Source organism: Urocitellus parryii, chromosome 6 (genome assembly GCF_045843805.1).
Source record: "Urocitellus parryii isolate mUroPar1 chromosome 6, mUroPar1.hap1, whole genome shotgun sequence".
In the NCBI taxonomy this organism is placed as follows: Eukaryota; Metazoa; Chordata; class Mammalia; order Rodentia; family Sciuridae; genus Urocitellus; species Urocitellus parryii.
The window spans coordinates 124,833,308-124,849,568 of record NC_135536.1 but is presented as its reverse complement, the minus strand read 5'-3'; the positions used below and the strand labels follow the sequence as shown (position 1 = coordinate 124,849,568).

Sequence of the window (16,261 nt, the reverse complement as noted above, 5' to 3'; positions counted from 1 at the left end):
TGGGAGAATATTTAAATTGAGTGGCATAGAGTGGTTGTAAAAGTCACGGAGACAAGAAAAGAGGTTAAGAGTTTTCCAAGAGCTAAAGATTAGGAGGGGTCACCTAGGACACAAGCACTCAGATCCTTTCAACTGCGAAGGATTTGAATAGGAGGAAAAAGGATCAATTCAGGCAAGGGGCTTCCAATTAGAAGGTGAAGTGAAATGAGAATAGACGTGGATTCCCATGGAAATAATAAGCCTAACTAAATTAGAAGGCAAAGGACTTGAGAGATGCATTAAACCATTCTCTGTTATTATAAAGAAAAAACTCAAGGCTGAATACTTTATTAAAAAGAGCTTTGGTTAGCTCACAGTTCTAGAGGCTCAAGGGCATGATATCAGCTCCTGCTCAACTCTGGTGAGGACCTCATGGCTGATGCCATCAGAATGGTGGGTGTGTATGCAAAAGGGAGAGATCACATGGCAAGACCGGTAGCCAGAGAGCAGTTCAGGGGTCAGACTGGCACTTTTGTAACAACCATCTCTCAAGAAGTAACGAGAGTCCCACAAGAACTACAGCAACTCCTCCCAAGGGCAGTGCCTTCAATGACCCAACCACCTCTATTTTAGTTGATTTTTTTAATCATTGTGACAAAAGTACCTGAGAAGAAAAAAATCAGGAGTAAAAGTTTATTTTGAGATCACAGTTTCAGTCCATGGTGGGGCAACTCCGTTGCTCTAGGCCCTAGATAAGGCAGAACATTATAGCGGAAAGGTATGGCAGAGGAAAGTGGCTTGGCTTGTGGCAACCAGGAAGCAGTGAGAGAGAGAAGTGAGCATCCAGAGACAACATATCTAATCCCAAAGGGCACTTCCTCATGCCATATTCCACCTGCCTACAGTTACCACCTAGTAATTCATTCAAATTACTAATCAATCAGATAGATAAATCCACTAATTAGGTTACAGTTTCCACTATCTAATCTGTTCAGGTCTGAACACTCCTGCGTTGTCAATCACATGAGCTTATGAGGAGGATACCACATATCCAAACCACAACAACCTCACTACTGTCCCTACCTCTTAAAATTTCCACCACCTCCCCAAACTGCCAAACCGAGGAGCAAGCTACCAATAGTCAAACCTGCGGGGGACACACTCAAACCATAACAAAATCAGAACAAGAGAGAATTGAGAATTGCCTGTGTATGTGGGCTGGGCATCCAGATACATGGCCAGCCTGTGGTGCTTCTGTCCTGGTCTCTCCCTATTTGGTATGTAGTTTGGTATCTTTCAGAATGTTATCTGGCCCTTAGAGAATACTTCTTTTTCTTGACTGTCAGTTGCAGGAAGGCTTTGTTCTCATTGCACTTTGGTGTTGGTTCCTGGGGAATGGATGGGAATCACTGAGAACCACGAAAGATACTTGCACAGCGTCAGGGAGCTCCGTAGCCCCTGGCAAGGGACTAGTTCAAAGCTACATATTGAATTTACCTTGAACCTGCAGTTGTTTTGTTTGTCTGCTATTTTACAAGATACTAATTATATCCTAGAGCTACAGACTTCTAATGAGCCTGTACCTGGGAGATTAAAGCTGGACTTGCTTCTTAGAAATTTTATTTTTTCAAACAGATCATCTTAATATACAGATGCAAGATAATAATTTTTCATTTAACATGTACTATTCCTTTGTGGATCAACCTATCATTATGCCTGATTATTCCACCACATTATGAGCTTTGTTAAAAGGAGGAAAAACAGCTTGTCTTCCTGATGGTACCAAAAAAAAAAAAAAAAAAGGAAAGAAAGAAAATAAATCAACTGAATATAAGTGGTGCTATATATAAAAGCTGCTATGGGTTACCAGGGCAACCAAAGTTCTAAAAATGACAGAAAGAAAAGAACATCAGGTTGTTGTGACAAGTGACACTTGAAGTGACAATTTTCTTATGGTACTTGCTTTTAATTAATGCAGCTCTGTAAGGAACTTTATTATTGAATAATAGATTAATGTGGTAAACGAGAAACCTGGATTGCAGATTTGTTTTTCCAACACTGGGATAACTAATAAGAGAATGACGAGAACAACTGGAGAGTGAAACTCCACTGTGGGGGAAGATGACTGATTGTGGTTATTCAAAATCACAGGATGGATGTATGCACCACATACTCTTGTGGATCATGGAAGCAGCTGTCTCCGGCAGGAGTGATCAAAGCACAGCTAAAAATATAACAGTCACCACCAAGGAAATCAGTTGTGTAACATCAAAAATATCACCAGCTTAAAATTTTTAATACATCGCTTCTATTAATGCTGCTTTCTCGTGTGTGCTTTAATGCCTGCTATGTAAGAAGAAAACACATGCATATACATGTAAACATGTATATGATCGTACATATTTTTGTATGTATTCTCCAATATATATGTATATGTGTGTGTGTATATTTATATATTTCTGTGTGCATTTCTCCTTTGTTAACCCATTCCTTTCAGTCAGCAGAAGGATCCTTCAGTATTGTGAGCTCTCAACATCCTATTTCAGGAGGCTGAGTAGGGACTTTATCAGGTATTTACAGGGATTAAAATACACGGGCAATGTCTAAAGGAGACGATCAGCTTTGATACACATGGAAAAGAGCAGGTGCAGACTCTATGGCTATGGGAATTGGGGACAATATGATGGAGAGAACATGTCCATAGGACATCAAGCAGAGAATGAATTCCAGGTCTCTACCCACCCAGTGTTCTGCATCCACGTGGTCTGCTTCAGGCCTGGATGCCTTGACTCGGTGCAGTGGGATTGTTGATGTATTTATTTATAACCTTAGACTAACTCAAAGGGCATAGACAGAAAGTAAAGCAGTTTTAAAGGAGAATAGGGAAACAAATTTCAAATGCCATGAGTAGTAAGACCCCATTTCTTATATATGCTTCCATCTGTAGTGTACTGAGCTGGGCATTTTTTTTCCCCCCAAATCCTTATCATTGTATTGTTTGCTTTAATCTCCCAATTCCAGGATGGCTCAACTATCCTATGTGGTTCTATAGCTCCTTGTTGGAGATACTTTTGTTGGAAGTATTGCATTTCTGTACATCTGAGAGGCACTAACAACCATCTATTCTGGCCAATCTTTATTTTTTTTCAATAATGTTACAGAAAATAGCTTTATAAGACAAAGATATTGTTTCTTCCTGGTATAGAGTCAAGCATTGTTTGCTATCTAGTAAAATAAAGATAATGTTCCATTCTAGGGCAAAGATTAGGTAATTTGTTGAAAGGCCATTAGAGACATTTAGGATTTTCTAATTTCAGGGTTTCTTGGTAGTAATGTGAAGACACTGTGTATGTTGCATCTATCTAGGAAATTCTTCATGTCAGTGTCATTGAATTTGGGGCACAGGGAAAATAAGACAAACATGAAGCTCATTCTACCTGCTGTGCAGTGAGTAATAAAGTCATTTGTTTTTCACCCATGTAACTTGTGTCTTCTCCTGGCGTCTGTAAAACTTATAAGATTGGCAAGAGTAAAACCTCAGGATTTCTGAGAACTTTGAAATTATGTTGGTGTCCCTTCCTACCTAAACTTTGGGCTTATTTATTTATATTTGTTACAGGGTCATGGCTTCCTATTTTTACAAAATATCACAGTATACTATTATCGTTACTTCTTTTTTTTTTTTAAATTTTTATACCTTTGTTTTATTTATTTATTTTTATGTGGTGCTTAGGATCAAACCCAGGGCCTGGCACGTGCTAGGCGAGCACTCTACCACCGAGCCACAGTCCCAACCCCTTGTACTTGTACTTCTTTTGATGTACAAGTTGCCCCCGATTTCCCTTTGGTTGGTTTTGGTGTCTTTTTTGACATCTCCACCCCCACCCTCACCTCACCCCACCCCCATTTCTTTGAGCACTTTCTTGCTTTATGTCATATAAAGATATTTTAGCTTATCTTGTGTTTGTCCTTCCCTTGCACTTTGTTCAGCTCTTTTTCTAAGGAGTTCTGGTTCCATTTAATGGAACATCCTATTTAGAAGCTAAGCTGTGGGCTATGAGAGTCAGTCAGTTAGAGGACACAGTCCCCCAAGACCGCTTCATGTCTATACCAATTGCAAGTTAAAGGAGTATGCAAAATCACCCTCAGGTTTAATAATTCACTAAACTTAACACAGTCACAAAAAGCTATTATTCTCATGATACGGTGTATTATAGGGAAAGGAAACAGATTAAAATCAGTCTAGGGAAGAAACAGAGACTAAGTACCAATGTAGAGCTTCCACTTTCCTATCCCCATGGAGTCATCAGGGTGTGTTACTATAGTAACTCATAGGAGGATTGCCATCAAGGGAAACTTGTCCAGTGTTTGCATTGGGGCTGCCTCAGGCAGGCTTGATTAATTGATTGCCTATGTGACTAATCTAGATTATAGATAAACGGATATTGGGTGACCCAAAACCCTCATCCTAAATTACACTGTTGTTCTTTCTATTACGGCCAGTCCTATCTGAAGATCATATGGATGTGTTTAGTCTCCGCTCTAATCACAGTTTTAGGTAATCCAATATGATCCTAGGCCCCTAGGCAAGCAAACACAATCCTATCAGGTATAATATTCCAAGAATCTCGAAGTTACATCCCAGAAGCTGGGAAACAGCTTTGGCCAAATTTTTCTTTTTTCTTTTTCTTTTTTATTAGTTGCTCATGACAATACAATGATCTTGACATATCCTACATTGGCCAAATTCTTTATTACACAAAGGATCTAGGTGTGCTCATTGATATTGGGGTGCTGATGCTGTCAAGATCTCTCAGGAGAGGGAGCTAAAAATATATGTACACATGTGCACCCAGATTTATGTCTTTATTACTATATCTAGACAGTGTATCTATATCTTCGTATGCCTAGTCTATCATCTATCTATATTGAAAAGCATGAGTTCACACCAATACCTCAAGTACCAATCCAATCCCACACATCGTTCATTGCAGTTGGCTCCCCTTTTTAATGTGTGCAACTCTTTTCTCTAACAGTAATAAACTTATCTCCCATCATTTGTTTTATTTGTTTAATCCTGTTGTATAAAGCATCCCCTGTCTTTTCTACCATACTCTCCCTCCCAGCCATACTTTCTGACCTGTGTGGCCTCTGATACCCCATGCTGGGTCATTTCTCCAGGAGGAATTTCTTTTCACCATGTTCATACCCCAAAACCCCATGAAGAAACACCGTCTGCACAGATGCCATTCTTGTGCTACTTGTGCTCTGACATCCCATAAGAAGGGAAGAGGAAAGGAAGAGGAAGAAGAGGTATACACTGATTTGTTAGCATAGCCTTCTCTAACTGTAAAGATAGCCCTTGTTTATTAAATAGTATTTAGAATATACAGAAAAGCATAGAAAAGTATTTGAAAAATCATTTCCATTTCCACGTTCCGTTAACATATTTTGTTTTTCATTTTGTCCCCTTCCTAAAAATGCTCAAAACCAGTTGAGATTATTAGCTGTATAATTTTCATGACAAAACACAACAGGCAGATTCCATCTTTTTCAAGATAGGAGTTGATATGAGGACAAAAGCTAAAGCAGAAAAGCACTAAATGGCAATCTATTTAGAATATTATGGAATTTCCAGGAAAAGATACCTAAAAATACCACCAATCAGGCTGATCATGCCCTTCCCAGGTGGTGACTTCTTCCTTTCATGCAGTCCTCTCCTCTAGGAACAATTACTGTTAAGATATGGCTCTCTACTGTTAGGTCCTATATCTTTAAGCTGAATGGAAACAGTGGTTGAGGGAAAGGGGGACAGGTGAGTTGAGAGGAGAGAAGACAGGGGGTAGAGGAGGACCAATCATCCTAGGACTGTCATTCCACTGTCTGGTAGGGGTTATAGACTCCACCTCTGGTGGCATAACCCAGGAACCTACTATTGGTGCTATGATGCTTGTTATCTGATGCAGGAGATGTAAGTGCATGTTGGAGTAAGAGAGTTTCTAACCATGTGTCTGTTTAAGAATCTTCATAGACCTATTATTGGAAAATCATCTAAGATGTCTTGGGGCTGCTTCCAGGCACCCTTGCAATCCAAATACTCCTTGATGTTCAAGAAAGCCAATGGGAAATGGTTGATTGTTTAAGTGGGCTGTCTTGGGATTCAAGGCCATGGTAATGCAGAAGGGGAAGAAGAAATTGTTTCTCTTTAAATAATCAACTCAAGGAAACATCAAAATTGATTAGATGTCAGTTGTAAGAAACAAAGATGGTGACAAACTTACTCAGGTTTTCCCTTGTGAGAGTGGGTGAATCAGCAAATAAATGCATGAGTTATCCATATTTTTACCCCCTCCCCCCCTCCTTAACAACTGCTCCTTTCAAAAACAGCTTAAGGAATAAGAATCCGGCCATTTCTTTGTGTTGCCTGCAGCACCCTGGGCAGTGCTGAATAATCAGAATATAATTATTACCTGCTTCTTGTTTGAACTTTGGGTTTTATGCTATAACAGGCATTAGGGAGGGTATATAGCTCCATCATGGTTGAGAAATGTCCCTGAACATATTAAACAGCATAAAATGTGTTCACCTGATTCTGCCATCTGGGGGATGTAAGAGAACGTGTGTTTCAGAGTTTTGCACCTAAATAGCCAAGCCCAAAGCAGTGTGACAATGATGCCAGGAAGTTCAGAACTTAACCATCAGGGCACATTTATGGCTTCACATCTTCTGTTGAGTAACATGTTCCTTGTATATTTAGTACATCTTAATATGAATATACTATTAACCTCCTTTTAAAATAATTTATAGGAATTGTTAATACATAACCATGAATGATTTATTTTTGCTAAAAAAATGCTGTTGTGAAACAAATATAGATGTGTAAGGGAACGTCTGATACTCAAATGGTAAGGGTGAACCATCTGGTGCAAATCTAGGGTTTTTGCAGTTCATGCAAATATAAGGAAAATGGGTCACAGCCAATACTATCCCTCTTTAGATTATATGCCACCAGATAATTTCAATTGTTTTGCTCCTCCCTCAGGGAGCATTAGGAAGAACTCATTCCTTTTAATAAAGATGGCTTCAATAAAAGGTCAATTGCTTTTTTTTGTTATTTATCCACATTTTGCTTCATCAACAAAATTGAAGTTTACTTTACTGAGGCTGCAAATAGAGCCATTAGTCATAGTTGCAGAAGGCACTTTCAAAGTGTGAAAGGGAGATTGGGCCTTGAGAGAGGAAGTAGGATACAGTACTAAGAAACTGTGGATCGTATGGTTATTGTGCTTGGCCATATTGTTTAACTCTTAAGGTCCTAGTGGCCAAAGAAAAGGGAAAAGTGGATGGGTTCTGTGGATTTCACTGCCTGCTAGAAGGAAGGATATTTCTACAGAATTACTATTTCCAGAACTTCATTCATCTGTCCATTCAATACCAAGCAAAGGCTCACGGGTTAATATGCATAAAAACTAATTCTATGACAGGTTTTTGCAAAAAGAAGGAGTTTTATTAAAGATTGACCAATAAGGAAGCAGAAGGAATGCTCTTTGGCTTTCTTCATTGGCTGGTAGCCAAGACATTTTAGCAGTCTGGGGTAAGAGAAAAATGGAAGGTTGATTGCTATAACAGAGACTGTGAGTGGAAGAATTTGCTGGACCAGGTGGAATGTGTTGATACTTTGTAATTGGGCAGTTTCCAGTATCTCTGTTGTCCTGGTCCATCTTGCAAATGTCGATGGTATCTTTTGCTTTTAATGTAAGTCCACGTTCTGTTCGTTTTAGGTCCCACCAGGATATCGAGGTGTACACCTGCATCCAGAAAATCAACTTGCATGACAGGTTTTTAGAAAAAGAGAAGTTACAGTTTATAGTCAGAGTTTGCATTCAACAAATATTCACTGTTTACAGATACTCCTTGATTTATGATGGGGGTTGTGTTCCCATGAACCCACTGTAAATTGAAAATATTAGTAAAAAAATACATTTAATACATGTGCCCTCATGAACATCCTAGTTAGCAGAACAGTGCACTTAAAAGAGTATCAATTGTTTCTTTTTGTTATGTGATTGACTGGGAGCTGAAGCTCACTGCCACTTTCAGCATCAAAAGGATTGCACCAGATATTACCATCCTGTGAAAAGATAAAAATTCAAAACTACAAGTGTGTATTTTATGAATGCATATCACTTTTGTGCCATCATAAAGCTAAAAAAAAAATTGTGTGGATCCATTGTAAATCAGGGCCCTTTTGTACTTAAAATAAGCCACTTCCTCCCCTACTGAGAGGTGAAGATCTCCACCCCCTTTAAAATATGCAGGTTTGGAACTACATTGCACAATGAAATAAAGCACAAGTGACACTAGGCCAGTTCTGAGCCTAACTTTTAAGAGTGTTCACTCCTGCTTCCTTTCTGTTGCAAGCCAGTACAATGTAAGGTGTGCAACTACTCTGAGGTCACCATGCTTGAAAAGTCCATGATGTGTGGAGAAGCCCCAGAGACTGAGAAGCCATGTGTTAAGGTACCAGTCTCAGCCCAACCCAACTATCTGCTCAATCAGTCAAACAAGGGACTGTGGTGGGTGTCAGATGCAACAGCAAAACCACGTTTCTGATCCCTTCCTGAATTGTGAGCAAAGCAGGGTGTTGGTTCTTAAACAAGAATGTTTTGGGAACAGTTTTTTTTTTTTTTAAATGTAGACTCCAAACCTATAACTTCCAGTTTCAGAGAAGACCAGTAGGTTAATAAGAATTATTAATAAATATGATAAATATTGGGATTATTCCCTCTGCTCTATATTTCAGAAGGCTGTAATCTGATAGACATTGCCAGTTCATATGGTCAGCTAGTTTCTGATTAGATTCTGTCAATTTAAGCACTGATGGGAGATTGGATAGTAGAAGGAACAGCAAATTTTTTATTCTCTTTTCTACCATCATGATTGCCTCCAGATTTTAGCATCTCTGGCATTCTCAAGAGAGGTAATAATAGAAGGTGTCCATCAGCCTAGGCAGTTATAGGAATTGAGGCAGTGTGTATAAATGAGTGGCATGCTTCTACAGTGGTTACCACAGAGTGGCTGAGCTGCAAAATTAGCAGCCTAGGAAGTTCCAGAAGTTATTATCTGCAGGATCAAACAATGTCAGCATCAGATGTGCCTAAGTTTTTTTTTTTTTTTTTTTTTTTTTTTTTTATGCCACCTCCACTTTCTTTGCTCCATGTCCTTTCCTTTATTAGGGTATAGCTCAGTGGTAGAATATTTGCCTTGCATGCATAAGGCCCTTGATTTGATTCCAAGCACAGCAAAACAAATAAACAAAAACTAAAATGTGTCCTGATTTTCTGGCTAGACATCTATTGATGTGGTTTTCGTAATCAACAACATCCTTGGGGAACAGACTCTCAAAGAAGAAAATTGGAGATTGATTATCTTTCCTTGGGCATAAACAGAGTAATGACTTCATTACTTGTAAAAACTGAGCTACTGGTAGTTCACAATTGTTGCAGCAAAATATTTATTTAAATTATAACCTGGAATTATTCAAGATAAAGGCAGCGTCATTGAAGATAAAGTATTGGGACCAAAGGATACTATGAGAATCTATGGTGATGCTGGATTGGCTAGTTTTGGCTACACTAGAGAGTTTATAGAAAGAAAATAAATTACTCAAGGCTCTAAACTCTCAACCCAAAATATTTTCAAAGGACTAGATCTCTTTTATCATGGTCCTCAGACAATCCATTATTCCTGCAACTTGGAGAAATAAGATACACAGCTGAAATCCAAGTCCATGATTTGATTGTATAAGTTACAGAATTACAGTATGGGTTAGATTCACAGCCTGTCCAAATCAATTAAGTGAAAGTGAAGGCACAGATTAAGAAAGAATAGATCTCCACAAAATGTAAAGGGAATATTTGATGGGAATATTTGAGCCGACTGAGTTGAAACTGAGAATTACAAAGCTCCAAATTTCCCTGAACCTTCTCTTGATGATTGAAGCAGCATCTTTTTTCATCTGAGGAAAATAGTCTTCTCTTGCTTGAGGTCTTTATCAGTTATTTTCAGACTTTAATGTGCATAAGAATCACCTGAAGTTCTTGTTAAAATGCACATTTTGACTCAGTGGTTCTTGGAATTGGCCCGAGTCCTGCATTTATAGCAAGCTCCTGGGTGATGCCAATGTTGCAGGTTCACAGACCATGCTTCCCACACCACGGTACTCCATGTGGATCTTTCCCATCACAGTTACCTTACCAAAGGGGATGCCCATTCTATACCAGGCCTACATTAGCCACCCTGCAATATCTCCAGATTTAAAACAAGAATAGTCTAAAATCTAACCCAGCATGAGATAGTGTGTACTTTGAAATACCTGTAAGATTATGTCAATTTATGTTTAAGGAAGCTAGAAAAGTTTTGTGAGAATGGAGATGGTGAGGCAAAAGAGGCAGGAGATAACATTGGATTGGGCCAAACTTGTCAATATGGATTGCACGTGTTTGTTTGTCTTAGAGTGGTTCTAATTCCCCGTTTTCTGGGCTCACAGTGGCCTATCTTCATGAGGAGTAATGCCATGTATTCATGGTATAAGATGGACCAAGGTTTTTAAAGGCTTAGTCAAATAGTCATGTTGTACAGTTTTTTAATTGGAACCACAAATTTGTTCATTCTCTACATGTCCCAGAAAGGCCCAGAAAATACTCCCTTCATTAACTATTAAGAAATACATTGGTGAAGAGATCCCTCAGCTGCTTGGAAAAAAAAAAATGGTAGCAGTCTTTCATTACCAGGGTTGGGGGAAAAAAAATCACAGGAGATCATGATTCAATCCAGAGTGACACAGTCCAAGTAGTAAGGTGGTAGGAATAAGGTACAATCAGTTATGGAAGCATTGCTGGAGAAACAGGAATCTTTGGCAGTAGTATCTGAGGAGTATAGTAAATGGTATTCCACTAACTGGCATATATTTTTCAATTTATATAACTTAAAAACTCAAGTTTTGGTGTCCAGAACCCTGATTTAGTCTCTGCAATGGGGAGATATTGCTTGTCATCTAGTACCAATAGCTGAATCAGTTCACAGTCCAGAATCACATGAAAGAAGAATAGACTGGATCCATTACCACAAGACTCTTCTCCATTGCCACAAGAATACATTGCAGATACCCAACCACCACAATAACCTTTCCTCCAGAGGACTTGAGGCCATATGGCCATTTGTCCTGTGAACTTACACTGTTTTTTTTTTATTATTTAACATAGATACTTTCCTGCATTTAGGAAGCTCAGAATTATTATTGTTGTGGTTATTTCTTACTCCTGTCTTTCAATACTTTTGTGCAACCCTTTGGAGCTTCAGAGATCAATGAAATTTTGGTTGAAGTCTCTCAAAGTGGTTCCATTGAGTTTGTGGATCCAACTAATTCTGTAATGTACAATGCATGCACATGTATACCCTTGGTCACTGACTTTATCTTATTGCTCCCTGAATCTTGGAATGAGGACTGCTATGGTTAAAAAAAAGAAAAAAAAAAAAAGACAAATGGTAGCCCTGGACCCCACCTTCTTGACAAAATAATAAAGCAAAAGTGGTGATATATCCCAGGGAGAGTTAGAGATTAATGCCACCAACAAAGACTTAAAAAATATAGTTTGTCTTTTCAAGGACGTAATTAGTAACTCATCTACTTGACCAGTGCAAAAGGCAAAAAGATTTTGAGAATAATCTGGCTTATGTACATTTATGCACCCCTTCGCCTTGCTAACTCATCTTTCAGGTCTCAGCTGAAATATTATTACAAGAACTTGTCCTGACATGTGGCCTGATTGTGTGCCTTGCCCTCCAAAATATAAGTCAGTAATACTGAGAACATAATAGTAGATGAAACCACATGATAATAACACTTGTATTAGTCGGAACAAGAGAACAGATAGTTCAAACAGGAAATCTAATTGAGGGAATTGTTACACTTTTTGCAAAGTTGGGGCTAGAGGAGCAAAAGAGGATAACGGTTGGATTATTCAGATATTTGCAACCACAGATGATACTACTCAGGGCTGAAAGGAACTAAAAGAAAAGGATGGTATTGCTTCAAGCAGGGGCTCATTTTATGTGGATCCTTCTGGGCATTGCCATTGGAACCACCACTGCCAAATCTATTCATGTGCTGCTGAAACTTCCAGGGCTACTGCAGCCCACAGCAGCCCACTGCTGCCACTATTAGTGGCTCATAGCTGACAGCAACCCATGTTAGAATCACCAATGCCTCTGGTATCTGGCAGCCACCAGGGGATGTCCAAAGACACTATTAGAAGCATTAAAAAAGACTCTGCTTTTAAGTGACATATATTAATCTTCCATAGAACGTCCCATAGGCAGGTAACAGAAGTGTATCAGGAAAAGGGAAAAGTATATGCTGGAAAGGGAGTCTGGAAAATATGGTTTGGAGGGATCTAATGCTCCCAAAGAATAGGTAGGCAAACAAGAGAATGACTGCAGAAGTCCACTCTTTGGGCTAGTAGGTATCCATTCCCAGTCTCACACCTATATTTCACTTCTATATAACAATACGACATTGGTTCAGGCTAACCTGACGATATGATTTAAAACAAATGAAACATTCTCACTTTTTCTCAAGGTAGTATGCAAAATTCTCTCTTTATCACTGTAGCCAATCTTAGGTGAGTCTTTCTTGGAAATTCTGGCCAAAATCAACCCTGGAGTCTGGTAGTGAGAGTGGGAATGGAGAGAAGGCAATCAGTCTGAGAGGTATTTATGAAGGGCACTTTTTGGACCTAAATATTTATCATATGTCACATAATGGATGATGGCTGAAGCAAAAATTTCTGAAGGACCCAAATGATGCTTGAAGTCCCTATGACTAGTGAGGCTGAGGTAGGAGGATTGCAAATTCAATGCCAGCCTGGGCCATTTAGGGTGACCTTGTCTCAAAAAATAAAAAGGGCTGGGGATGTAGCTCAGTGGTAGAGGGCCCCTGCGTTCAATACCCAGCACCGCTAAATAAAAAAATAAGACTCAGATGCTATCTTTGTAGTTAAATCTTCTATGGACTCCAATATAAAAACCTATAAATTACAAGCTGAGATTCTAGAATTAATATTCAGTCGAGTAAAGGAGACTGTATGACTCTGTATGAACAGTACGACTTATTCAAAATAAAATTTTAGTTTTGCCTACAACTCATGCTACCGGTTTATGAACTATCCGGATTCTCCATGGTTTAGATTCCCACTTTCTCAGCTTTTTTTTTTTTTTTTTTTTTTTTTTTTTTTTTTTTTTTTTTTTATGTCCAAATCAAGCTGAAGATATCAGCAATTGGAGTACCATAAAGTTGGTCACATTATTTAGTAGAGCCCAGGATAGGTTCAGACAACTTTTGAAAGTGCTGTTTGAAAATGTTCTGCATATGCATTAACCACGGCGTTCCCTAAATACAGAGATAAATATTTGAATTCCATTCTAGAAATGGCTTGGAAGCGAAGTTTTCAAGCCCTTTTGGTGTCTGAAATTTTGACTTCGATAGGAGCGTAGACCTCAACCTAACCACAAGCATGACTCTATCCAGAGGCTGATTGCATGCCTCAGTTTCCCTGTGTATTACTTGGCAGAAGTGAGTAGGCGAAGGGGTCTGGTTTCCTCTCACCCTCTTTTCCTATGCAATCCTCTGCTAAAGCTATATTTCTTCGTGAAGAAAGCTCACTTCTTTATATATCTCAGCGCTAGTGGTTTCTGCTTCAAAAAGCACTGCCCCCAATCCCTTGAGTACTCAATTTGAGCAGCTTCAGAATACCAGCTCTTCAGGCCTCTCCACATCCCTCCGTCCTGTTCAACATGTTGCTTTCAGCTCTGCAGAAAACAGTGGTAGCATAAGGAATTCTGAATTGGCTGGAACAGGAATTGCTTTGTGTAATAGTTTAACCACTAAATAATATCACTTAAAGGAAAAATTTTAATGAATTACATGGAAGAATAAAGTAAAAATGGTTACTCGGATTTTAGGTCGGAAATTGCGGAGCACGAATCTTCGGAGTAACGTGTGTTCTTTCAACAAGTATTTTTCAGTAGCTTTGCTAAAGTGGCTTTAAGTTTAAATAGTTTTTAAAAAGAACTACGTGTTCCCACACCGGGAGTCGAACCCGGGCCGCCTGGGTGAAAACCAGGAATCCTAACCGCTAGACCATGTGGGAACCGATAGTGAGGCCTTCCTGTCTGAAGCAATTGAATCAGATGCATCTGCTTCCGCCTCCCACGGTCGACTCCGCCTCCGGTGTCAGATGTGTTCCCTGCGCTTGCGCGGGCTCTCAGCATTCAAGCAGCCTGTGCTGGTTTCCGCGGGTAAACACAGAAGCTGGTGTTGAGCCGCGGGGCTTTCAGCTTGCCCCCAGTGCTGGCAGCCGGCCCTGGTAAGCGTCAGGTTCTTGATTTTCTCAGATCCCGTCCTGCAGGGGCCTGCACCCCGGCTACAATGTCCAAATATCTCCGTTAAAAGGTTCTGCGGTGCAATTTGAAAAAGAACAGTTTACATGGTTCAAAAAATTAGGGGAAAAGAACCACCAAGTTATGAGAATATTTTGCAGGTCTCAGACCCTCACGTTTGATGCTAAGGGTAACTATTAGAACCAGATTTTTCCAGTCATAGTTTAAGGATAAGACTGAATTTTTTTCATTTAGATTAGTTTTAATTTTAAGAACAAAAACGGAATGGATGAAATCTCCAATAGGGGATCTTTGGGGACAAGAGGCATTTGAGACTCCTTATTTTAAGATCTTGTAGACTATGTTATTAAAGCAAAGCCTAGACAGCCACGAAGGGGGAAAAAATCCACTTATTGCATTATTATAACAACTTTTATGCTGCAGGAAAAAAAAAGAAAAATAAAAAAAGTGAAAAGAACCTCTATTTGAGAGAGAAACATTTATGACCCATAATGAAATGAAAAAAAAAAAAAGATTGTTATTGTATGTACATAGATAGGGAAGTACACATTAATTACAATAAGGCAAACACTACAATATAAAAGGGAGAAGTTGATATGAGAAGGCCCTTTTATTGAGAGGAAGCCCATGGCTAAAAAGCATTTGAAAAAGATCTTAGTATTTCTGGTTCACAGTCAGAATTTGACCAAACAGCAAAAGTGTGAAAATATCAAGTATAGGGAAGTATGTAGGAAAAAAGAAGCTGTTAGGAACTTGTAAGACTTGATTGGAGAGGGAGATTGTCAGGATTTCCTAAATGTGTTATGACAAAGCAATTTTAATTAACTTTTTTTTTTTTTGTAAAATCAATATTGTTCTGGAACTGCTTCTCACACATAAACATGGATACTTCTATGAAAACATTAGACATATCTAAAGGCATCATGACATTATCAGATTGAAGGGGCAGAATCATCCTAAACAAAAGTTAAAGAAGATGGATGGATTAAGAGATTTTTATTCTTTAAGACTTTTAATTGTATGTATGATAAAAGAATTCTTAAGGATTTCAAGCACTTGTGGGATGAAATCCCTATATAGAAGATCAACAGTCAGTCACAGACTGTAAGAAAATGTTTGATAGGAAAGGATGATTACTCTTACTTTACTAATGAACTGAACCAGCCATGAAACACCCATAGGAAAAGGGACCAAGGATATGGATGGAGGGATAAGAAGAGAGGAGCTCTGATTGGTCAATAAATGGGGTCAGGGAGGGAGTTTGTCTTGCTGGTACCATGGCAACACAATTTATTTGCTTATTTAATGGTGTGGGAATTGAACTTAGCACTTCCAAATGCAAGGCAAGCGCTCTACCACTAAACTACACTCCCAGCCCTCAACACAATTTAAAACATTGCTAAAATATCTCTATTAAGTTGAGGAAGGTGACAAATTTAAACAATAAAAATAGGCTGGCAAAACTAGAAATTCATATGTAGCAAAATGAGATTGAAATTCTATCTCTCACCCTGCACAAAAATCAACTTAAAGTGGATCAAAGATTTAGGCACTAGAACAGAGACCCTGCACCTAACAGAAGAAAAAGTAGGCCCAAATCTGCACCATGTCAGCCTAAGATCTGACTTCCTTAACAAGACCCCTAAAGCGCAAGAAAGTAAAGTCAAGGATCAATAAATGGAATGGATTCAAATTAAAAAAGCTGCTTCTTAGCAAAGGAAACAATCAATAATGTGAGAAGAGAGCCTACAGATTTGGAGAAAAGCTTTACTATATGTACCTCCAATAAATCTCTAGAACTCAAAAAACTTAACACCAAAAA

At 38.8% G+C, this 16,261-nt stretch overlaps 1 non-coding gene across 1 annotated transcript; it reads right to left on the bottom strand.

Moving 5' to 3' along the window:
• Positions 1-14,117: 14,117 nt before the first annotated feature.
• On the bottom strand, positions 14,118-14,189 carry Trnae-uuc (transfer RNA glutamic acid (anticodon UUC)). Its single transcript has one exon. It is a non-coding gene; the product is annotated as a tRNA-Glu (tRNA).
• Between the last annotated feature and the right edge of the window lie 2,072 nt (positions 14,190-16,261).